Below are 25168 nucleotides of genomic sequence, written 5' to 3'. Positions count from 1 at the left end.
CATAAAACTGCACTAATAATACTTAGTGCATTTTAAATTTGATAGATTATGTCAAATTACCTTCCAAAAACATTGCATAAATTTATAATCCCATTGTATCTGTTAGGAATTCTTTAAGTAACAAAAAGTTCAAATTAAAAGTAATCTAAATAAATGATGGTTTATTTGTCTCAGAAAATAGTGTGCGGGTAGTTGCTGGCATTTGTTCAATAACCTAAAAATATTATAGCTGCATATCTGCAAGTTCCTTGGTCTTTCCTTTATGATGACAAGATGAGAGCCTTTCCTCCAAGTATCATGTCTATGTTCAAAACATAACAAAGCAGAGACAGGAGACATTTACTACAATTCTGCTTTCTTATCAATAAATACTCAATTTCCCAGATACCTCCACAGCAGAATTTTTTATATGTTTATTGACTAGACTCTGTTATATAATCACAATAGCTGCAAAGAATGCTGGGAAAATTAGAATTTACGTTTCTAGTCTCTAAATTGAGGTAGGCAACAGAAAGTGATAGGAGATGGGTATAGGTCAGAAAAATATCAGTGTTTGTTTGATGCCCAGAAGTGACTGAAAATGTCAATTTTATTTCATCCTTGCTAACATTAGAAAACTCAAGCTTCTTACCCAGCTGATGGGTTACAAAACTTTTAACTTTTTCATTTATCTAATAATCTATGAGGTTGAACATCTTTTAATGTTTTCTAGAGTTTTGGCCTTTTTTAATCCTCTTCTGTAAATTTCCAGTTTATGTCAATTGTTCATGAATCGCTTATCTTAGTATATTCAGGAGTAGGTTAAAATAGATGAGTATAATGTGGAATAAGTCCCTGAGTTAAGGGAAAAGGATAACCAAACAGGTAGAACCATAAACTAGAAGGCAATACCCTGAATATAAACCTCAAGAACTTCCTTTTTAAAGTTCATAATTAGATTAAAAAATAATAATAATTTTCTTGAGCAACTCCACAACCTTGGATAGTTAAGAGGGGCTGTACAGGTAAGGTAGTATTCCAATATTTTACATATATATATATATATATATATGTATATATATATATATATATATATACACACACACACACACACACACTATATATATATATATATACATATATATGTGTATATATATATACACACACCACAAATAATTCTATTGATTATCTATTTCCATAAAACAAATAGCAAATAGCCAGGTCAGGTGGTCCATACTTGGCTGATGTTCAGAATTACCTAAGGAACGTATTCACATACTCAGTGTTCCTGATTCCCATTTCTGAAGGTTATAATTCAGCAGATTTTTCCTCCCTAGCAGGGCCATAGTTAAGTCCAGTTATTTAGTAGCTCGCCGTCAGGTTGTGCAGGCAAATCATCAGCACAGATGGGGTGGTGTCTCTCCATGGTCCTGAAAAATTCAGGGGAGCTAAATTCCAACTCATGTTAAAATAGAAGTAAGTACTGTGCTCTAATCAAAATAATCAATAGGTTACAGTGTAGATAAAATAAGTGTGAACATTTTATAGGTTTATAGGTAACCAAATATTAGTGATAAAAATAAATGCATTAAATATTTCTCTATTTAGAACAATAATTTAATTAATTTAATCTCTGGTGTAATGATGTCCAGTGCCATTTGCCTGGTTCAAATAAATATAATTTCTACTATATTTACTACCTTGAGGAAAGTCTGATTGATGCTTAAAAAAATCTAAAAATCTCTATATCCATCCTTGAAAATTCAATGGGAAGTGTTAAGAGATTTACTGGCCTAATCTGCCTTATTTTTTTTATCTCATACATTATAATAAAGATTAATTTTCCCCCAAATTACCTAATAATTTTAAGTGTGAGAATTTCTGTGTAATTACAGTAGTTTCCCTATTCTAACAGTGTGCAGCAGTTAAGGGTGTAGACTCTGGAGCTAGACTGCTTGAGTTGGAAATCCAACTCAATGTTTACTATCTATGTGAATTTAGCTAAAGCTAGCATCCTCTCTGTGCCTCAAGTTCCTTTTAAGCAAATTGGGAGTAAGAATAGTATATATCACATTTACTGATTACTGTACATATTTAATGAATTAATACATGTACAAATACCTGTAAACCTGTTATGCAGTAAGCATTCAAAAATTTAGCCATTAACTCCAGTATGTTTCTTACTACGCATCACAGACAACAATCAGCAAATTATTTCACTCATGCTTTTACATGTCATCCCTTTATATAACATAAATACAAAGTGCATAAGATATATTTCAATTACAATACAATTTTATTAACCTTTGATACTACAATATACACTTATGAAGCAAGGGTCTTCTCTATTGTTCACTGCTAATGCTTACCACAAATAATTCTATTGATTATCTATTTCCATAAAACAAACTATCCTAAAGCTTCATAGCTTTTAAAAAACAGTTTATTATTTTCCATAATCCTGGCTATTGGTTGAGCAGTCTCACCTGGGATCACTCATGAGTGCAATCTGTTAGAGAATTAACTGAGGGCTGGACTCTGTTGAGATAACTGGGACATCTGGATATCTCCATGTGGCCATCCTCCCAACTTTCATCATGGAATGATGGCCTCAGGACATCATTCTGAGAGTGTGAAAACAAAACCTGCAAAGCTTCATATGATCCAGCTTTAGAAGTCATCTGCAACATTCTTTTGATCAAAGTAAGTCACAAGGCCAGCTATGTAAAGTTGGGAAAACTAGGCTCCACAAATTGATGGGATTAGCTTCAGAGTTATGTTGCAAAACATGGGAGGAATTGTTGCAGCTATGTTTGAAAATGATGTCTCATTACCTGTTGTTATTACTAATATTGTAAATGAGTGAAATGGGAAAAAGGAAGTTACTTTTCTCAGTTCTTTTTCATGTATTATGAAAATTTTATTTTTATTTTGATCTTATGACTCTTCTCTGAAGAGATAACATTAAGTGTAGATTTACAGATGAGGAAACAGGTTTAGAGAAGTTATCACTGTTATCACCTGTTATCACTGTTGTCACTCCTGTTATCACTCCTTGCCACTTAATAGAAAATACTCCTTCATAGAATTCGGTCTTAAACTGTAGGGCACTAAGTTAGTGCCTATTACTAAGAGGGTCTTAGTTGTTTAGAATTAAGATGACCAAAAAAAGCTTATTAGAGGGACAAGAGCAAGCACATGGGTGATTAAGGAAACAGTCTTCCCAGAATTCTTCCCTAGAATACACTCTGTTTTTTAGCATAAAGAAGTATTGATTGGGAGGAAACCCAATATTAAAAATTGGGGTTATAAAACCATTGCTATCAGCCTCAAAGATCAGAAGGCTTAAGATTCATAAGGGATTCAGAAAGATTAGACGTTTGTTGATTAAAAACTTCATGTTCTAATTAAGAGTTGGCTTTTCTCAGAACAAGCTTGCTCTCAAGGACTCAGATGTTAAGGCAAGTCAGTGTGGAAACAGAAGTTGCAGAGATATTGGAGCTTATAAATGCTAATAACATATTTTCACCAGAGTCTTTGCCATGGAGTTGAATAAGTATGTTGCTGGAAAAAAAAAAGAAGATTGTTTTTCATTATTCAAATGGTTTGTTGTCAATAACAAATACAGTGTTTTAAGATATGGCCCTTTATGTCACACAGGCAGGGTGAAATTAAGATCATTTATGTGCTAAGCCAAAGAGGAAGATCAGTGATAAAAACTTTTGGTCCTGTCAAAGAGACCAGAGTGATGTTTCTGAAGGAGGAGCGAGTTCATAGAATTCCCTACTCTGATGTTCTTGGGGACAACAATCACATTGAACACATAGATATTTCAATGCCACAGAGGCCTAACTGTTTTAATTATTATGCAGTAGAATTAAATTAATGGAAACCACACTGGAAAAGAAAGATAATTTATTTTCAGTCATGAGAGATGTCTAGTGTCTCTTGGGAATGGAATTACTTAGAAAAACAAATGAAATTTAATATGGTAGCCTTATCATATAAGTTTAATTTAGACCTATAATTTAATTGAGTCGACTGTTACCAAGCTTATTCAGCCACTTGGGCACACAACAGCTTCAGTGGCAATTGGTCAATTTTTCCACACCACTCTTGTTCAGAACAGGATCCTATTCAAAGTCTCTGAGTCTCCCTTTTACACTCACCAAGCTCATTTGCTTCTATATTTTGTGGATGCAATTAACTAGCATTAGAAAACCCTGATTAAAGCATTATGATTAATTCAAGCATATTCATTTCCACTTCATCAGTTCTGTTCATTTGAATCTGTACTCAATGCCTCTTTTTAGCCACTGCTCCTTTATTTAAATAAAAAATCAAAATATCTTCTCCATGCCAGTACCAGAGAAAGAGAAAACTGGGGAGCCATAGGGTTGTATTTTGATATATTTGCATGTTCTTCCAGAGCTGGCTGGCTATAAATTTATTTATGTTAAAAACATTTTTAGACTTGAGTTTTATATCAAATGTGAATTTCAAAGGAAATCTAAGTAGAACATTTCTCCCTCATTGAAGTATCAAGTATCAAAATTATATTTGATGTCCAAGGAACTCATAAAGCCTTCAGTTTCCTTTGAGAAAAGAAGGGCATGATTTTCTACTCTCAGAAAGGATTTAAAGTCTCAATTTCCATATTTTCTTCACAAACACTCTCCTCTGCTTTGACTGTTTCCCCCCACCCACCTTCTCCTCTCTTTCTTTATGTTTTTTTCTATTTCCGAATTCCTTAGATTTCTTCATTAAAGTCACTCTGCACCTGTATGTTACCATCTATCCCCAAAGAAGAAGATAAATTTGTCTACTGATAAAGTACTGAGGACTTAACTGAAAATGGATCTGATGAGATGACCTTGAGAAAAATAAAGAATCCAGAAAATGAGTTCACCCACTAACAAATGCATGGGGATAGGAAAACTTCAGCCATATTTTTCATTTATATTAATCCCTTACTAATCTTCTCACTCCACTGTGCCATGATAAACCACATTTAAGTTGGCACATGTTTGTTACACTCTGAAAATGTGGCATTTTGAGAAGCCAGTAATTGACAATACTGTGAAGATAATGCTCAGGGCATTTTAAACACTGAAGAAACTATTCACTCAAAATTTACTCCTCCTGATACTACTGTTAACTCTCCACTTCTACCAAGAAGATTTAAAATGATTGAGGGAGGAAATTATACCAGAGAAGTAGCAAAATTGAAAATTGGCCTGGTCATGACCACATGTCCTGGTATGTGCTATTAAACATCTAGAACATTTTAGTAAATAGATAACATAACTATCACATCATATTGTCACTTTGTAACTTCTGTTAGTTCCAGAAATGGAAACAGACCACGAAAGAAAGCAGGTTGATACCATCAAAACCATGAAACACAATTGAATAGGCCATCTGAAAGTGATTTCAAGAAAGAAAGTTTAGAGATCTGCTTCAATCAAAGGCATATGCTTATATGTGTGAGCACAGGGGCAAGAGTGCCTCAAAAGACTTTATCATTTAAATAACTATTCTTTTAAAAATATTATTTCTATAATTCATGCACCAACATGCTTTATGCCATTGAACAATTTCAGGAGATGGTAATCTATGTTGTAAAATGTTAAGGTGTTACTAGGCCTGCTGAATCTCTCAATAGAAGGCTATATTGTCCCAAGTCACCTATATCTAGGATCTTGAAGGAAAACAAACATTTTTGTTAGGCTAGAACACAATGCCATCAAAGAGGCAGTATTATGTAATTTTATTATATAGTATTGTATTAATGTACTATAGTACTTTATACAAAGAGAAGGAAAGAGGGACAGAAGGAATTATTATGAACCAACTGGAATATATTCATAAGATTAATCAGTTATTATCCACTCCCATGTAAGAGTGAGTTTCTGAGAGAAAATTGGGCTAGAAGAGAATTCAAATTCTGCCTCTTAACTCTCCCAATGGCCTTGAGTAACAGGATGATTCTGAATATCAACATTCTCATCTGGAAAATGGGCATGCATGAAACAGACTTAAAGTCCCCATGAGCATCATCATAGAGATCTAAATGAGACAATAGCTGTAAAGTATTTTATAAAAGTTCAGTATGGTCTTCTCTTGTATGAGGGTCAAATTCTAAAATCAATACAGGAAATGAAAATCAGTTAAAGTCAAAATTACCTGTGGGGAAAAAATGTCCTTGAAATATTCCTTAAAATATAGGATTTACAGTAGCTTTGCCAAAATTAGCAAAACAAACATACACTAAATTTTTTTTTGTTAATCTGCAATTCAACTTAAATCAGGTATCTTATATTTTATTTGGCAACCCTAATTCATGTCCACCCTCACATGCCATAAGAGAGCTAATGCAATCATCTCTAGTCCAATATAGGTGGCTTTCCTCCAGTCTTGGAACTGCTTCTTCACTGGAGAACCAGGTGGAGGAAATTGGCCAAGAGCCAGATTGTATAAAAAATTTCACCTTTAAGTAGCAGAATCACACTCAGTGAGGTGAGGACTTATACACAGAGGCATAAAAGACCTGAGAGGAAAGAAAAAGCAAATTTATTTCTCTTGCCTCCTTCTCCCTTTAGTGCAAATGCTTAATGATGGAAGGGAAGACTGAGCTACATTTTCTCTTGTGCTTTGGTTTGGGCAAGTCAGTAAAATTAATATAACCTAATGTACAACATAAGTGTTGTATAAAGTGCTATACAATATGAGAAAACATTACTGCAGTAACTACTAATCAAAAATCCTATGTGTAACTTCCAAAGGAAGAGAAACTTGGTTTTAAACTTAAGACACATTTTGGTGACGTTTGGTCCATCTTGAAAGCCTCTCAATACCATATCTGTTTCATTCCAACAAAGTTATAATTACCATCTGGAGACTTGCTAGCTCTGTACTTTATGGCAGAATTTTATGATATAAAGAATGTTCCACAATGAACATGAAGATCTTCACACGTCCTCATTATCACAAAATTGGAAAACCACATCAAGCATGTCTATTCATCACCCTGACAGCCTGCCATCAAAAATGAACCCTTGAAATAGAATTTTAGTATATATACCATGGATATAGCAAAATGTCCTTTTCAGTACCCAAGTAATTGATTATCAAATAATCTATTACAATCTACAAATACGGTAAAATGAGATATCTTCATAAAGATGTTCACTACTATTGTCACTTGTTTAAAAAAATCCCCTATCTTTTGAAACCAAATAATTGCAATTAAGGGCTCATTGAAACATGGATAAAATGTTATTAAAATTAATGGTGTAACTATAGAAAAATGTGAGATCTCTAATTTGTTAGATTTTTTTGCAAAAATCTGAATTATTTTATTTACATTTCAAAATATTTATTATACATTTTAAAACTTTATTCTTGCAAATTACCAAAATAGTTAATGTGTTCTATGTCAGATTTTTTTTTATTTGATTCTACTTATGCCGACACATGCTATCTATTGTCAAAATATCTGCAACAGCTGTGGTGGTTTCCATGTAAGGGAATCCCCAACAATTGAAAAGCTGCCATGATCTGAAAAGTGCCTTATTATCATTTCCATTCCAAAGTTAGTTAGGTTCCTGTTTTATCCCTGCCCAGTGAGTAAGGCAGCAAGTAGCTGGAGCTGTGTCAGTGTATTGTGAATAAGGGGGTCACTTAAAGCAGCTCCAGAGAACATATAGCTGTGGCTATGTTTCTTGAAATTTAACTAAGTTAAGTGATTTGCACCCTAATTGTTGGATTTTTCCAGGAACTAAATACATATAGTGAATTTCCCAATATCTTTCAAATAGATCTTCCTTCCTTCCTACCTCTCTCCCTCTTTCTTTTGTTTTTTTTTTTTTTTTTTTATTTTTCTAAGTGTATCCATTCATTTTGAGAGGGACAGAGACAGCGCACTATCAGGGGAGGGGCAGAGAGAAAGGGAAAGAGAGAGAATCCCAAGTAGTCTCTCTGTGTACCCACGAAACTGTGAGATCATGACTTGAGCCAAAGCCAAGAGTCAGACACTTAACTGAATGAGCCACCAGACGCCCCTCTTTCTTTCTTAATCATGAATGTATGTAAGCTATCCAAGGGATAGAAACCATAGGAATGGGTGATGATTGGCATATTCAGACATTACAGAGAACTATAAGAGAGTATGTAGTATAAATAAATGTCCCTTGTGCTGACATCAGGGCAGGAAACTATATGCAGAAGATGTAAGGAAGCAGGGTGGTTTTCATCTGGTGGTTTCTCCTGACTTTTCCTCATCATATACAAATCCCCAGGTTTCAGAATATTCTAAGGTTTTGAGTTATTTTGATATCCTGTTTCTGCTCTATAAAACTTCTTCTCACCCCCCCGGCTGCCTCTGTGCAAAGATAATTGATAAACCAATCATTGAATCAGAAATAAGAGTGTGTTGCTTTGAGCTTATCTTCACTTCTCTGGACCTCCCACTTATATAGAATGAAAGATGAAGGGAAGTGCTGGACTGCCTCCCAAATTCTCTTTCATTTCTAACATTCTCCAAAGATAATTGTTAAAGTTGGTTCAAAATTATATGCTCTACTCTCTGAAATGTTTGAGACTAGATGGTGTAACAGGTAAACTTGAGCAAACATTTTAGCAGAAGCAAAACTAAGCCTGTGGGTTTAAATCAAAACAGTACTTTTACTCTTTCAGGAGCTATGCCAATGTGATCAGAATGCTGCTAAAGAATCAGTAAGATTTGGGGTGCCTGGGTGGCTCAGCCTGTTAAGCATCTGACTCTTGATTTTGGTCATGAGATCAAGCCCCCATGTTGGGCCCTATGATGACAGCACAAAGTCTGCTAGGGATTCTCTCTTTCCCTCTCTCCTTGCTTCTCTCTCTCTCTCTCTTTCTCTCTCTCTCTCAAGAATAAAGAACTGTTGGAACCTCATCAAGATAAAAACTTCTGCACAGCAAAAGAAACAATCAACAAAACTAAAAGGCAACTGAGGGAATGGGAGAAGATATTTGCAAATGATATATCAAATAAGGGGTTAGTATCCAAAATCTATAAAGAACTTACCAAACTCAACACTTGAAAAACAAATAATCCAGTGGAGAAATGGGAAGAATACATGAGTAAACACTTTTTCAAAGAAGACATCCAGATGGCCAACATACACTTGAAAAGATGCTCAATATCACTCATCATCAAGGAAATAGAAATCAAAACCACATTGAGATACCACCTCACGCCAGTAAGAGTGGCTAAAATTAACAACTCAGGAAACAACAGATATTGGTAAGGATGTGGAGAAATGGGAACTCTCTTGCACTGTTGGTGGGAGTGCAAACTGGTGCAGCCACTCTGGAAAACAGTGTGGAAGTTCCTCAAAAAACTGAAAATAGAATTACCCTACGACCCAGCAATAGCACTACTAGGAATTTATCCAAAGGATACAGGAGTGCTGATTCACTGGGGCAAATACACCCCAATGTTTATAGCTGCACTATCAACAACAGCCAAATTATGGAAAGAGCCCAAATGTCTATCAACTGATGAATGGATAAAGAAGATGTGGTTTATACATACACTGGAATACTACTTGGCAATGAGAAAGAATGAAATCTTGCCATTTACAACAACATGGATGGAACTGGAGGGTATTATGCTAAGTGAAATAAGTCACTCAGAAAAAGACAAATATCATATGTTTTCACTCATACGTGGAATTTGAGAAACTGAACAGAAGACAATCAGGGAAGGGAAGGGGAGAAAATTAGTTTCAAACAGAGAGGGAGGCAAACCATAAGAGACTCTTAAATACAAAGAACAAACTGAGGGTTGATGGGGGAGCAGAGGGGAGGGGAAAAATGAGTGATGGACATTGAGGAGGACACTTATTGGGATGAGCACTGGGTATTGTATGTAAACAATGAATCATGGGAATCAACTCCCTAAGCCAAGAGCACAATTTATACACTGTATGTTAGCTAACTTGACAGTAAATTATATTTTTAAAAAAAGTATATATCTATGATATATATAGATATATATATAGATAGATATAGATATAGATATAGATATATAGATATATGCAAATACAGATAAAAATGACACTACCCAGAGAACAAAAGAAGAATAAATAAACATTTAAAAAAGAATTAGTAAAATTTTATGAAGAACCAAAAGAACCTTCTTTTTTCACAGACCCAAAATGATACCATATCTTAGGCTGAAGTAGTTGATCTTATTTTCTCAGCGGAACAGCCACCAAAAGGGTGTGTGTGTGTGTGTGTGTGTGTGTGTGTGTGTGTGTGTGAAAGAGAGAGAGAAAGAGAGGTTAAAAGTTACTGATGAAGTTTCTTGTTTGCAAGTTTACTTTCATCACATCTTAATGAATCAAGAGACTCAAATGACTCAGAGTCTCCATGGTCAGTTTGCTTTTCCACTGCTCTAACTTGTTTTACATTTCGGCAATCATTTAATGCTTAGTAAAAACATTTACACCTTTTGCTTGCAATTGTTGATTTAAAGTGTATAGACTTGAGAAACCATCTACTTCATAAACCAATTCTGCAAGGTTCTCTTGATTATTAAACTGAAAAAAATTACCCACTCCTGTTCCTTTCTCTTTGTTTTGTGATCCATTTTATTTCTTCTAAAGAAAAGCAAATTCAATCCCTATGTTTACACTCACTAGCTCCTTCTGCTGGCCTAGGCAGAAAATAATTGTGGAAAGATGAAGTCTTTGGTTATAATTTTTCTAAAAAGACTTGTATTCAAAATATGGTTAAAATTATTTCAAAGTAGCCCATTGTACACACTAAAATATTTAAAAAGGAAACTCAAGCAGTGAAGTCTATGGGTGAATTCAGGAAGCCTGGAAACCATGATCAAGTTACCCACTCTAATTGTGTAGCCTGTTAACAGCTTGGCCTCATTTACTCATGTCTAGTCAGCTTTCCCAGTCAATCACATATGCACTAAAATGTTTATATTTCAGGCTGAAATATTTTCAATAATTATCTTATCATGAATCACTTTGCAAATTAACATAATTTCAGACTTCATCACTCTAAGACTACTTATGACACCTTTATAAAATGACAAAATGACAAAATTATGAAGACACTTATTTTCTTATTGTAAGTAATAGTTAAGGAAAGAATTAGGTAAACTTCGGCCTCCCAAACCGTTGATGAAGTATATTATATATTGTGTGTATGTTGGAATGTGCCATTTAATAGTTGAAGTAAGTGAATCTTTCCAAGATTAGCTACTACCTTTCAACCCAAACTTCTACCAAGCAGAACATTGACAAATTTTGTCCTATGTAGTCACCATCACATTTTTAAATGATTATGAAATAAATGTATAATATGTATTTTTGTTTAATTTTGAGTTACTTTTAGTTTAACTGTTTTCAGGCAAGATATTTCTGGTAAGATCTAATGTTATATGAATGGATTTTCTTTGTTTCTTTTTATGTTACAGATTGAATATATATACAAAATAATGTTTATAATATGTTGCAAATTATATGGAATAATAATAATTCAAACACCTATATACCCACCACCCATTTAAGAGTCAAAACATTACAACTGCATATAAGTCTTACCTTATTTTCCCGTCACAACCACCTAAGTTAATCATTGTCCTGGATTTCACTTCTATTATTCCATGACTTTATGTTTTAAAATGTTTTAAAATGTTTCCCTGTATGTACATCACCAAACAACAGATTAATTTTTCATGTTTTTGAAATTGAGGTGTATGGAATAATACTGTAGGAATTCTTTAGTAACTCATTCTTTTATCTCAATAGTATATTCTTGAGATTTATCCATGTTGATGGATACAACTTTAACTCACTTGTTTTCAATCCTGTCTAGAATTAATTTAATAGACACCACTTAAGTTTTCCATTTTCTTTTCACTCAGTGTGTGGATTGTTCCACCTTTTTCTGCTATTGCAATGAACATACTTGAGCATAATTCCTTAACGTATATGCAAGATTTCTCCAAAAATTACTGGTTTGTGGTGAATAGCTATTTCAGTTTCACAAAACATTGCCAAATTGTTTCCAAAATAGTTGTGCTAATTTATATTATTAATAATGCCATCAGGGTATGAGCAATCCCACTGCTCCACAATCTTGCCAATACTTGTGATGCCCAACTTGCCAATTTGCCTGTCTGATAGGTGTAAAACAGAAGTTCATTGTCATTTCCATTTGTATTTTGAAGACTGCTAAGATGTTGAACATATTTTCATGTATTTATCAGCCATTTTTGTTTCTTCTATAAAGGGTCTCTTAAGTCCTTTGTCAATTTGGTTGGGTTATTTGCTTTTTTCTTGTTAATTTGTAGAATTTCATAACATATTCAGGGAAAAAAATTACTTTATTATAAATCTCCTTACACCAGCTAATTTGTATTTTAGCATTCCTTATCATATCTTTGATGAATATTCATTTTATTGTTGATGAAGTTAAACTCGTCAATCTTTTACAATTGCATTTTTTGTGTTTTGTTAACATCCTTACTTAGCCCTAGATTATAAGATATTCTGTGGGCGCCTGGGTGGTTCAGTTAGTTAAGTGTCCAACTTTGGCTCAGGTCATTATTTCAGGGTTTGTGGGTTGGAGCCCCACACTGGGCTCTGTGCTTACAGCTCAGAGACTGGAACCTGCCTCAGATTCTGTTATCTCTCTCTCTTTGCCCTTCCCCCACTTGCATTCTGTCTCTCTATCAAAATGAATGAATAATGAACAAATGTTAAAAAATTTTTTAAGATATTCTTCTGTATTTTCTCCTATAAGCTTTAACATTTGCCTTTAAAGTTGAATTTTTGTATGATGTGATTTGAGAGTTCAACTCTTTCCTTTTGGATAACAAACTGTTCCACCATTGTTTTTTGAGTACTTCATTCTTTCCCCATGATGTGTAAACTCCATTTTTGTCATACTCAAATTTCCTTATATGAAATCCTATGTCTGGACTTTTGTTATGTTTGATTGATCTATTTCTCATGCTCCACTACAATAGCGTTATGTGAAGACTTAAAGTTTAGTTATAAGTCTTCATTTCTACAAGCATCGTTGTCCCACTTCATTCATCTTCAGAAATACTTTGGCAGTCTTCTGATCCTTTATTCTTATATATAAATCTCATAATCAACTTATCCAGTTCAACAAAACGTGCTGTTGGGATTTTGATTAAAATTACATTGGGGTGCCTGGGTGGCTCAATTGGTTAAGTGTCCAACTCTTGATTTCAGCTCAGGTCATATCTCATGGTTCATGAGTTTCAGCCCCATTTCAGGCTCTGCACTGACAGTGCAGACAGAGCTTGCTTGGGATTCTCTCTCCCTCTTTCTCTGTCCCTCCCCCACTAGCGCTCATGCGTTTTCTTTCTCTCTCTCTCTCTCTCTCTCTCTCTCTCTCAAATAAATAAACTTTAAAAAAAGATATTACATTGCATTAGGTCAATTCGAGAAGCATTAACGTCTTCATGATATTTAGTTTCTAATTCATGGACATGGTATACGTCCCCATTTAATTATGTCTTTTTAAATGTCTTTGAATGAAGTTTTTACTTTTTCCCCCATAATGGACTTTACATCTTTTCAGATTTATAACTTAAGTTTATTATCTCCAGGTAATATCCAGGTAAGTGATAGATTTTTGTTTTCTGTTTGTTTGAGATGTATAGAAATTTATTTGAAGTTTTGTCAGTTTTTGATTAAAAAAAATTTTTTAAACATTTATTTATTTTTTAGAGACAGAGAGAAACAGCACAAGCCAGGGAGTGGCAGAGAGAGAGGGAGACACAGAATCCAAAGCAGGCTCCAGGCTCTGGGCTGTCAGCACAGAGCCCGAAACAGGGCTTGAACTCACAGACTGAGAGATCACGACCTGAGATGAAACCTGTTGCTTAACCGACTGGGCCACCCAGGCACTCCATCATTTTTTTTTAATCCAGCAGAAGAACTGCTAAATGCTTTTATAAGTTCTAATAATATATCTGTATATTCTTTTGGGTTATGTAGATAATTTTATCATCTGCATATATCTTTGCCTTACTTCTAGAGCTTGAACTACCAATATAATGTTGAACACAAAATTTTGCAGTATCTTTGTATTTTTCTCTAATCATAAAGCAGTGCTTTAAGTGTCTCATTATTATTAATAATGCTTGTTATAAATATTTGTGTAGATGACCTTATCAAGTTAAAAAGTTCTTTTGTACTTTTAGTCATTAAATTTTTTTTCTTATCTATGGAGGTTACATTTTATTGAACATATTTTTTAATAAGATAACAATATCTTTTTCTCTTTAATATTTTGATTTGGTTAATTATATTTGATTGGATTTTAAATTTATTAAACCAATCTTATATCTTTGGCTTGACTTAACTTTTTAATGTTGTGTTATCTTGTTTTTTGCTCTGATGGATTCCATTACTAATATTTAGTTTAGGATGTTTGCATCAGTGTTTATGAGTGAAATTGAACTATAAGTTTCCTTTCTCTTATTTCCTCATCAGCTTTTGGTATCAAGAATATATTAGGTTATATAAATGGAACTGGAGTTGTAGTCCTTTTTTTTATTAACCTAGAGTTAGTTGCATGGGATGGGATCATCTGTTCCTTGGATAATTATTAGAACTTGCCTAGAAAATCACCTGAGTATTAGTGAGGTTGTTTTTTTTTTTTTTTTTTTTTTTTTGAGGGAAGATTTTTTTACTACATCTGTAATTTATTTGGTGGTCACAGAACTAAACAAATATCCTCTTTATTTACTCAGTTTTACTAAATAATCTTTTTCTAGCAATTTTTCCATTTTAAAATTATATTTTTAGGGCGCCTGGGTGGCTCAGTCGGTTGAGCATCTGACTTCGGCTCAGGTCATGATCTCGCGGTCCGTGAGTTCAAGTCCCCCATCGGGCTCTGTGCTAACAGCTCAGAGACTGGAACCTGCTTCAGATTCTGTGTCTCCCTCTCTCTGCCCCTCCCCAACTCATGCTCTGTCTCTCTCTCTCTCTCTCCCTGTCAAAAAATAAATAAATAAACTTAAAAATTTTTTAATTATATCTTTAATATCTGTCAGATATTAATATCTTCCTGTCAAAAAATAAATAAATAAACTTTAAAAAATTTTTTAATTATATTTTTAATATCTGTAGCATTTAGAGTTATGTCCAGTTTCCCATTTTTTTATTTTGTCTATTTGTTCCTCTTCTCTCTCTGTTTGGAAGAGTCCAAGCAGAAATGTGTCAATTTTTTTAATTTTCCAAACAACAAAACTTTAGCTTTGTAGGTTATCTCTAGTGTGTCTTTCTATTTCACTACATTTTGCTCCCTCTATATTATTAATGTTGATATCAAATTTCTTTGTGTTTATTTTTTATTCTTTTTCTAATATTTTAGTTAGATTGTTATTTATTGATATTTGGCTTTCCTTTGTTCAAAAGTAAACATTCATTTGTGCCAATTAATTACCTGTACTCTATAGGTTTTGATATGTAGTACTATTATTATAGCTAAATTATACGTATATTCTATTTCCTTTAAGATTTCTTTTGTGACCCATCCATTGTTGAGAAGTATATATATTTTGCTCTTAATTTCTAATCATAAGGGATTGTTCTTGTTTTTCTTCTTACTACTGATTTCTTAACAAGCTGAATTATGTTCACATAATGTGATATGGATGATACCAATTCTTTGAAGTTAGTTGAGACTTAACTTATGGTATAGCATATATTTATTTTAAAAGTTCTTTATGTGCTTGAGAAAAAAATACATATTCTCAAATTTGGAGTACAATTATCCATTATACAAACATTATTTTTGCTATTAAATCTTCAATATCCTTTCTGACTTTTTTGTTTGCTCAGTATATCAAGTACTCAGAATGGAGTGCATGAAATCCTAATTGTAGTTGGGATTGCTATCATCTTTTTCACTTTTAAGTTCATTGTGATATCTTCAACATCAATATTGTTTTCATCAAAAGCATTAGTGACTCAAGATTATTCTGAATTTCCCTCATTGCCTTGCATAATTACACTGGCTATAAGCATATGAATCAAACATTCTCTTAATGAACAATTTGTGTTCCTTGTTGCAAGTGAAATTATCTTCGTTTCAGATAAGGGCAAAAGAAATAAAAATCTCAATATCCAGGATTTAGGGGGTTCTTTTGTTACATAAGAACTGAAATTGAGTATCGCCCCTTGTTTTTGAATGAAACATTTGAATGTATAAACAGGTCATTGAATTGATTTGTGAATGCCTGTGGTTTTCTTTTTGTATTTGTAATTATTATGGGGGGTAGGGGGGCAAAAAGCAATAGAAATTTCTAAGATAGCAAGGAAAGTTTATAAAAACAGAAGTCTTTCTTCATCTATTGCAGCTGGTTATAGTATTAGCATGCTATTTTATGTTTGGAATTATGAGCTCCTTCATTCTCTCACTTTGATTTAATGTAGCACAAACAGCACAATGTTTGTGAAAGCACACAAGTATAAAATTCTCTACTTACTCATGTATGTAAGTGTTCTGTTCCTTGGGCTTGCTTGGAACCCAAGGGTGAAAACATAATATTGGTCAGTGAAGAAAACAGATATTTTGTTGATTTATCTGTCCATATCTGTGGCAAATCCCTTTAAGAGGGAAAAAGAAATTTTGTTCCCTCTAAAAACTCTTCTAATAAAACTTACATTGTAGGAAAGCCTTCCATGTTTATTTCTCTGCTTCCTGTTTTATGTAGTCTGGTTTGAGATGAGTCATCCAGTGCAGAGAAAGGAAATTTTCCTAAACCTCATCTGAGAACTTTTTTCATGACAAAAATCTATAACCCTTCCTAAAAAACTAGAATTATTGATAAAATTCTTGAACAATGATCTAATTAATAACTGCCTAAGGGAAATGAACGCTACTCACTCCCTCTGTACTACAGTCTCAAACCAGATCTTTAAAGATACAATGATGTCATTGAATCAGACTTGTGATTTGCATAATAATCTTTAACTGGACATTCCTTTACATTATTTTCTATATGTGACCATCAAGAGAAAAATATTTGAGTTCGTTTTGTCTGGAATCGCTTCCCTTGAGACTAGATAGACACAAGTCTTCTTCACATGTTTGTAATCTGTTTGTAGTCTGTTTATGTTTATCTATGAAGTTAACAGGATTTCTTTTTTTTTAATATTTATATATTTTTAAGAGAGAGAGCACAAGCACGGGAGGGGCAGAGAGAGAGGGAGGCACAAAACCTGAAGCAGGCTCCAGGCTTTGAGCTGTCAGCACAGAGACAGACACAGGACTCATGAACTGTGAGATCATGACCTGAGCCAAAGTCAGATGGATGCCTAACTGACTGAGCCACCCAGGCATCCCTATAGGGTTTCTGAAGAGGGAGACATTACATATATGTGAACAAATAGAATCACTTAAAGGATATACAGTTAAGAGGCTGGACCTTAAAGATGAGTAAGACTTTGACATGCATAATTGAGAATGTTAATTCCAAAAAGGATAAAATTCCAGTACTGAACAAAAACTTAAATCTTTATTTTATAATTTTCATACTTTTTTTTTCTTGCCCCACCCCTTCTATTTAAAGTAAAATAGAACACTTTAACAGATTGTCTGAATTTCCTGTCTAAATTCATGGGAGAAAACACCAATTTTAAATTATTCAAATAATTCTGATAAGCTAAGTACATATTTAGTTATTTTAAAGCATATAATTTTTCTGTTTAAATGCATATGTTAATATACTAATTTGCTGAGAGATTGTAATTACTGATTCAATCAATACATTAATTACAAAGACAAGTATCCCAATAATCCTGTGTTAAATGTTTACTTATTATATTGAAGCTCCAAATCTCAGTCTTTCAATATTTTAATGAAGTATTAGATGTGTTTAGTATTTATTAGAAACAGTCATTTCAAGTTTAAATTTTAGAAACAGGAAAGGTGTTTTTCTAGATATTCAAAAACCCATAAGCTAAAGGAATTAATGGGGACTGTCTTGAATAATACACTTCATATGAAACGGACTCTAAAATCAGATCTCTAAACACATAGTTGGTGTGTTCTCTTTCCAATAAATACAAATTTCCTATAGTGAAACATAGGAGAAAGGTGATGTAGTAGGTGCAAAAATATGCAAACAGCTCACTATTCCAAAGTGTTTTTTCCTCTCTCCTCAGTGGAAAAAAAAGCCTTAAAAACAATTCAGCTGAGACAGGTACTAAGTTACACAATCATCCTTTTTTTCTTTTCTTACAAAATGGTCTCTAACATTGGTGGGCTGTTTTTGCTATGATTGGACAATCCAAATAGGAGAGGGGTTCTAGTTACCAAATACACAATCTGGCTCCAGCCCATTGAACTACAAGCCACAAAGCTGTTTTACTAAAGCTGACTTTTTGTTCAGGGGCCGTTATTTTGGAAGCATTTTCTTGGCACCCAAAGCATATCTGAACATGCAAGTCCAAATATGCTAACAGATGTCTCTAAAGCAAGAGCATTATAAAACCAGATTTTCACTTTAGTTAGGAATATTTTTCCCATCCTATTTTAAATAAGCTTTTAATTTTACAGTAGTTTTAGATTTACAGAAAATTGCAAAAATAGTACAGAGAGTATCCATATACTCTACACCTAGTTGCCCCATTATAAACATCTTAATTAGTATGTTATATCTGTTACAACTGATGAACCAATATTGATATGTTGAGGATAGAATTATCTAAATAAATTTGCTGAAATTCTTCTGGCAAGATTTGTCTCTTAACCTTCAGTTATTTATTTATCTAAGCATTTACTTACTTATTTATCACTTAAATCATTATTTATGGACTTATGGATATTTACTTTGAGTTATATATCAAATACTTATTTATTCTGTTGTTGAAATTGTTCTGGCTTTGGCTATTAGGGGTCCTTTCAGTTGGTTCCTATGTCCCTTTGACATAATCCCATCATTGTGGGATTATTTGGGGTTTTTTGTTTGTTTGTTTTTAGCACTAACTTTCTGGCACAAAACGCTCTAGGCCCATCTTGTATATTTCCTGTCACAATTCTAAAATCAGCCATTTCTCCATGGAGCTCCCATTTCTTTTTAGCATTATGTATTCTGGTTTCTATGGGGGTTCCTTGCATGTAGGCCCTCTCAGCTGACTAAACAAGGAAATATAAGTGTGTGTAATAATATATATGTATATACAGGACCCCACGAAAGGAAACAGTAAAGAAGTGTGATTAGTGGGGCACCTGGGTGGCTCAGTTGGTTAAGTTCTAACTTCAGCTCAGGTCATGATCTTGTGGTTTGTGAGTTCAAGCCCCATGTAGGGCTCTTTGCTGACAGCTGGGAGCCTGGAGCCTGCTTCGGATTCTGTGTCTCCCTCTCTCTTTGCCCTTCCCATGCTTATGCTCTGTCTCTCTGTCTCTCAATAATAAATAAACGTTAAGAACAAATTTTGTTAAAGAAGTGTGATTAGCAATAATGACAATAAAAACATAATGCTCTTGATGATGGTGACAGTAATATTCACTGAGTACTCCATTGTACTCTGAGCTGCTCCCTTTACAAACATCATTCAGCTGTATCCTTACAACATCTGTATGAAGTAGACACTGATACTTTTCTCTATATATAGATGATAAAATGATCCTTAGACAAATTCATTAATTCATCAAAGGCCATCACTAGTGAATAGTCAAACGTGTTTTACCTGACTTCAGAGCCATTTCTCTCAACCACCACCACCACCACAACAACTAATAATTATGGACAAAAGTTGAAGACTGAACACTTGGGTGGCAGGCCAAGCTCTACATGCTCCACTAGATTATAAATAGTCAAGCATTTGATAATAGAATCATTTTAGGTCAATCACTTCACACGTCTCAGTTTCTCTATGTGTAAAATGAATGAGAGTTCTAACAATCTCTGTTTCCCACACTTGGCCTGCCCTCCCCCCATTTTTTTTTGTTTGTTTCAGCTATCATTTGTGAAGTGGTTTTCTATTAGAAAAAAAATGACTCTGTAATCTTCACTTGATTTTCACAACACAAACTTTCTAAATAAATCGTTTCAATATCCTTCCAATAGGAAAAAGGAATTCTGACTCTAAAGATACACAAACTTAGACCAAATAAGATTTTAAAAACAAGCTACTGTGTCCCTTTCTGCCCAAATTTTATAGCAACTATATTTAGTAAACACTAAATATACAAGTATTACGAATTCTCTCTTCAACCAAAGCAAACACTTATTGAGGAAAGGCTATAGTGGAAATAGAGACAGGCCATGTCTTTAAATGGCTTATCCTTCAGGAAACCAATAAGGTAGTCATGTCAAATGTGAAAGTAAGGATAGATAGTGCTCTGGGAGAAATGGGACTCTGTGTTTCTGGAAATATTTCCAGACTTCTGGAAAGAAAAGCTGCATTGATGTTGACCGTAAAATATATAGAGGAATTTTGATCTATGGGGATATATCATATGGGAGGACAGTCCACAGAATATCATAAGCCAAGGCATGGAAGTGAGGAATTACAGGACACACATATAATGTAAAGTAGTAATCTCAGGGTGGTTAGACACCAATAGGTCTGGGAGTAGGAAAGGCAGCTTGGGGTGAATTGAAATTTTGTTCTGAATATGATGCAGGGTAGTGATTTTGTTGCTGCAGTTTTAGCAAAGAAGTGACAAATTCCAGGCTGTGTTTCAGAAAACCTAAGTATGGCAGCAGTGTATATAGAGGATAGCTTTGACTAGGGACTGACCAGAGATAGTTACATTACTTAAGAAGTTGTTACTGAAGGCCTGGGAGAGGGCACAGAGGAGGGAAGGGAAAGATGAAGTCACGGGAGGGTCAAGGGTAGGCTACCCAGCTGGCTTCCTCCCTCAGAGGAAAAAGGGCCAGTTCTGAAATCTCAGAGTCTGTATCAAATAATGCTGCAGCATTTCATTACTCCAGCCTCTTTTCCCAGTAACTACTCAATAAATAAACATTTCTTTAGTGGAAAGAGGATGAAATTTCAATCCATCAAACTTGGGTTTATATCTTAGTTCACCCATTTATAGTTATGTGAACCTGGGCAAGTCACATAATCCCTCTGAGACTTCGTTTTCTATTTTAATGTTTCATTCTTATTTTAGCAGACTTTCTTTAGGAAGAAAATGATTTACAGTGTGTGGCATATAGTAAGTATTCAATAAAGGGCCATTTTTGTTGTTATCTGTATCACAGGTGTTCCCTTCAAATGTAATGGGTGGTAGAGACCTTGGAGGACAATATAAAGAAATTTGTCCATGGTACAATTCCATCCTATGTCCTTTTACTTCAACTAAAATGAAACAAAACCATTTTTTGCTTTCCTACTTATACATATTTACATTATATTTTCCAAATATCCTGTTAGTGAGAAATCAATTTTTCATAGCTTACTTGTATTCTTTTCCAAATGAGAGAATACTTTTAGAGACATTTGGATAAGAGTTAAAATAAAATGAAACATGTTCTGCTTACTTCAAGGTTTGATTCACCATGACAACCAATACTTTCTATCATACATCAGCAGACTCCTTCTAACCTCCATTTGCCATTATACTTCTTGAAAAAAAAACTTGATAACACAGCACCATACATTTTTAATAGCTACATTTTAAACAAAATTCAGCTCCTGAGACACTGCTTGCCCCTTTCTTCCACAAGCAAGAACGAAGCTCTCGGAAATAGTAACAAAAGTGTGGCATTTATTAAATGCTTGGTATGTGCTCTGAATTTTGCTGTAGTGTTATGTGACTATTTCATTTAATCATCAAGAAAATCTTAACAATAAGCAGGTAACAAATGTTAATGGCTAGCAATATTATTGTTGCTACTCTTTGTGGCCTTTTAACTACTGACAATAGCCCAGTTTTTAGAGTTTTCTCTTTTCTTGAGCACGTATTTTTCTAAGAAATTTCTTTTTATTCTTCATCTCTGCCTCTTTTCTTTGCCCAACCTTAAAGATGTAGAGAAGCCAGGCCAAGATCTTTTCATCTGTTATGGACTGAGTTAAGTCGTCCCTCAAAGGACATATGTTGAACTATTAACCTCCAATGTGCCTATGTTTAGAGGCAAGGCCCTTAAAGAGCTGATCAAGATTAAATGAGGTCATACAACTGAGCCCTCATCTGACATGTCTGGTGTCCCTATAAGAAGAGACATCAGGGATGTACCTGCATAGAGGAAAGGCCAAATGGAGACACAGCAAGAAAGTGGCCATCTGTAAGCCAAGGAGGGGTGCCTCAGAAGAACCAAACCTGCTGAACCCTTGATCTTGGATGTCTAGCCTCCAGAACTGTGAGAAAATAAATCATTAAGCTACCCCATCTGTAGTACTTTTTTATGGCAGCCCTAGGAAATAAATTTACCATGTCACCATAGGACTTTTCAATCTTACTTTACTTCTAAAAATCTTCAAATTCAAACACACTGGCTACAAAGTAATTTTGAATGAATTTATGTCATTTTTCTATTTTTATTCAGTTTCAAAATACTTTCTAATTTTCATTGTGATTTCTTTGACCAAGAGTCTCTTAAGTAGTAAGCTTCTTAATCTCTGGGCATTTGGGAATAATCTAGTTATTTTTCTGTTGTTGATTTCTATAATTCTATGTTAAGAGAACATACACTGTATAACTTCAATATTTTGAAATGTATTGTTTTTAGCCTAATGAAGCTCTATTTTTGTAATTGACCCATATGTACTAAAAAAGAATTTATATTCTATACTTGTTGAGTGTTATTTTTTATAAACATTAATTCTATATTCTAACTGATTTTTTGTCTGCTTTTTTATCAGTTGCTAAAAGAGGTATGCTAAAACTTCCAAGTAAAATTATGTATTTACCTATTTCTCCTCTTCTATCAACATTTGTGTTATATATTTTAAAGCCATATTAAGTGCATAGAAAACATGCATAATTATATCTGCCTGTTTAATTAAGTTTTTATTATTAAATATTCTTTTTTATGTTTAATAATACCTCTAGCCTTAAAATTATGTTTATCTGATAATAATATAGTCACACACAATTTCTTTGGTTAGTGTTTGCATGGTATATCTTTTCTACATGTTTAATGCCAAGCATTCAATGACCTTATATTTAGAAAGTGGCTCCTGGCTCCATAGCTCAGGGGTTAGAGCACTGGTCTTGTAGAATGTGGCTCCTGTATACAGATATACTTGTTGGTTTTGTGTCTTTGTTTTTTTGTTGTTTTTTTTTTTTTTATTTTAGTAAGTCAACAATCTTTTGTCTTTTACTTGGAATGCTAAATCCATTTACATATAACATAATTATTGCTATAATTTGGGGTTAAGCCTACTATCTTGACATTTGTTTTCTTTTATTCATTTTTTCTCTTCCATTTGTTATTTATTTATCCTTTTTGTTTTACATTCTTTTTTATTAATTGTTTTTTAATGATTACATATTATTTTAAAAATCCATATTATTTTATCTCTTCCATTAGCTTTTTGGTTATACTGTTTTGCCTTATTATGTTAGTGGTCACCCTAGAGATTACAATAGGTGTCCTGAACATAAATATTCAAACTTAAATCATTAGTACTTCTCAAATATTGTAAAAACCTTACCACAGTTCAATTTTGTTAACCCCTTTTCAACCTCTGAGCTATTATTTGTATGTATTTTACTTCTACATGGTATAAACTCCACAACACAATTATTGTTGCTAAAAATCACCAATATTCATTTAAATTTATCTTTTCTGGTTCTTTTAGTTCTTTCAGAGTTTTGTGCTTCCTTTAGGATAATTTCCCTTCATCCTGAAGCATTTCCTTTAGTATCTCATGTAGTGCCATGAGCTAGTAACAAATTCTCTCAGCTTTTGTTTTTTAGAAATATATCTTAATTTTGCATTCATTTTTGAAGGGCTTTTTGGTAAAGTTTTTTTTTCTTTATGCAGTGTAAACTAAATCTGTCTTTTATGGCCTCCATAGTCCTCATTATGAAATTACTATTGTTTTGTTTTGCTTTGCTTTGTTTTTGTCTCTTGTTCCTTTGTCTTTGGTTTTAAGCATTCAAATGTTTTGTACCAAGGTGTGATTTATTTCATCTTATTTGAAATTTGCTTTTTGAATGTGTAGATTGAAGTCCTCAACGGGTTGTGGAGATTCTTCAGTCATTATCTTTTCACATATTGCTTCTAAATATATATATTTTTAATGTTTATTTGTTTTTGAGAGAGAGACAGAGCATTAGCAGGGGAGGGGCAGAGAGAGAGGGAGACACAGAATCCGAAGCAGGCTTCAAGCTCTGAGCTGTCAGCACAGAGTCCCATATGGGGCTCAAACTCACAAACAGCGAGATCATGACCTGAGCCAAAGTCAGACAATTAACCGACTGAGCCACCCAGGTGTCCCTCATGTATTGCTTCTAAATATTTATTTCTCTCTGCTCATTTTTCTAGGACTCAGACATAAGTGTTAAAAGTTAAACTTGTCCCAAGTGTCTCCTCTGCTCTGTTCACCATTTTTATCTCCAACCTTCAGTTATATATTATCTATTGACCTGTTCTGAGTTTACTAATAGGAAACTAAAAGTCTTCTGGTGCTTACCACCTGCTGTTTAACCCATCCAATGAATCCTTAGTTTCAAGTGTTGTATGTTTTCATTCTAGAATATCTACTTTTTTATATATTGAAATGTCTGTTGAATGTTTTTTTCTCTCTTGATTTATATTATCCATATTCTATTTGACTTATCGGTCATAGTTATTTTATTTGTCTGCCTTCTCCAACCTCTGGCTTTATCTAAGGTGCTGCTTCTGTTAGTACCTTTCTCTCTCAATTTTCTGTCACTTTCTCCTAACAGTTCAGGTGTCTAGTAATTTTTTATTGCGTACCAGATATTTCATATAAAAGAGTTATAGAACACTGAGATTGCTGTTATTTCATTTCCAAAGAGTGTTTTTCTTTTCCTCTTTTAGGTACAGATTGAAGGGCTGATTACCTCAAATAAATTAAGAATTGAGCAAGGCCAGGCCTGGGTATAGCTTTAGTTACGTTCAGGGTCTAGTTTAATGCTCCATTTTGTGCTCATTCTAGATACCTCATGTTAGTGGAATTTTGTCTTCTATGCATTGCAAAATATCCAA

The sequence above is a fragment of the Panthera onca genome, chromosome A1 (assembly GCF_046562875.1).
Source record: "Panthera onca isolate mPanOnc1 chromosome A1, mPanOnc1 haplotype 2, whole genome shotgun sequence".
In the NCBI taxonomy this organism is placed as follows: domain Eukaryota; kingdom Metazoa; phylum Chordata; class Mammalia; order Carnivora; family Felidae; genus Panthera; species Panthera onca.
The sequence above is the reverse complement of the archived record's forward strand: the minus strand, read 5'-3'. Positions refer to the sequence as shown.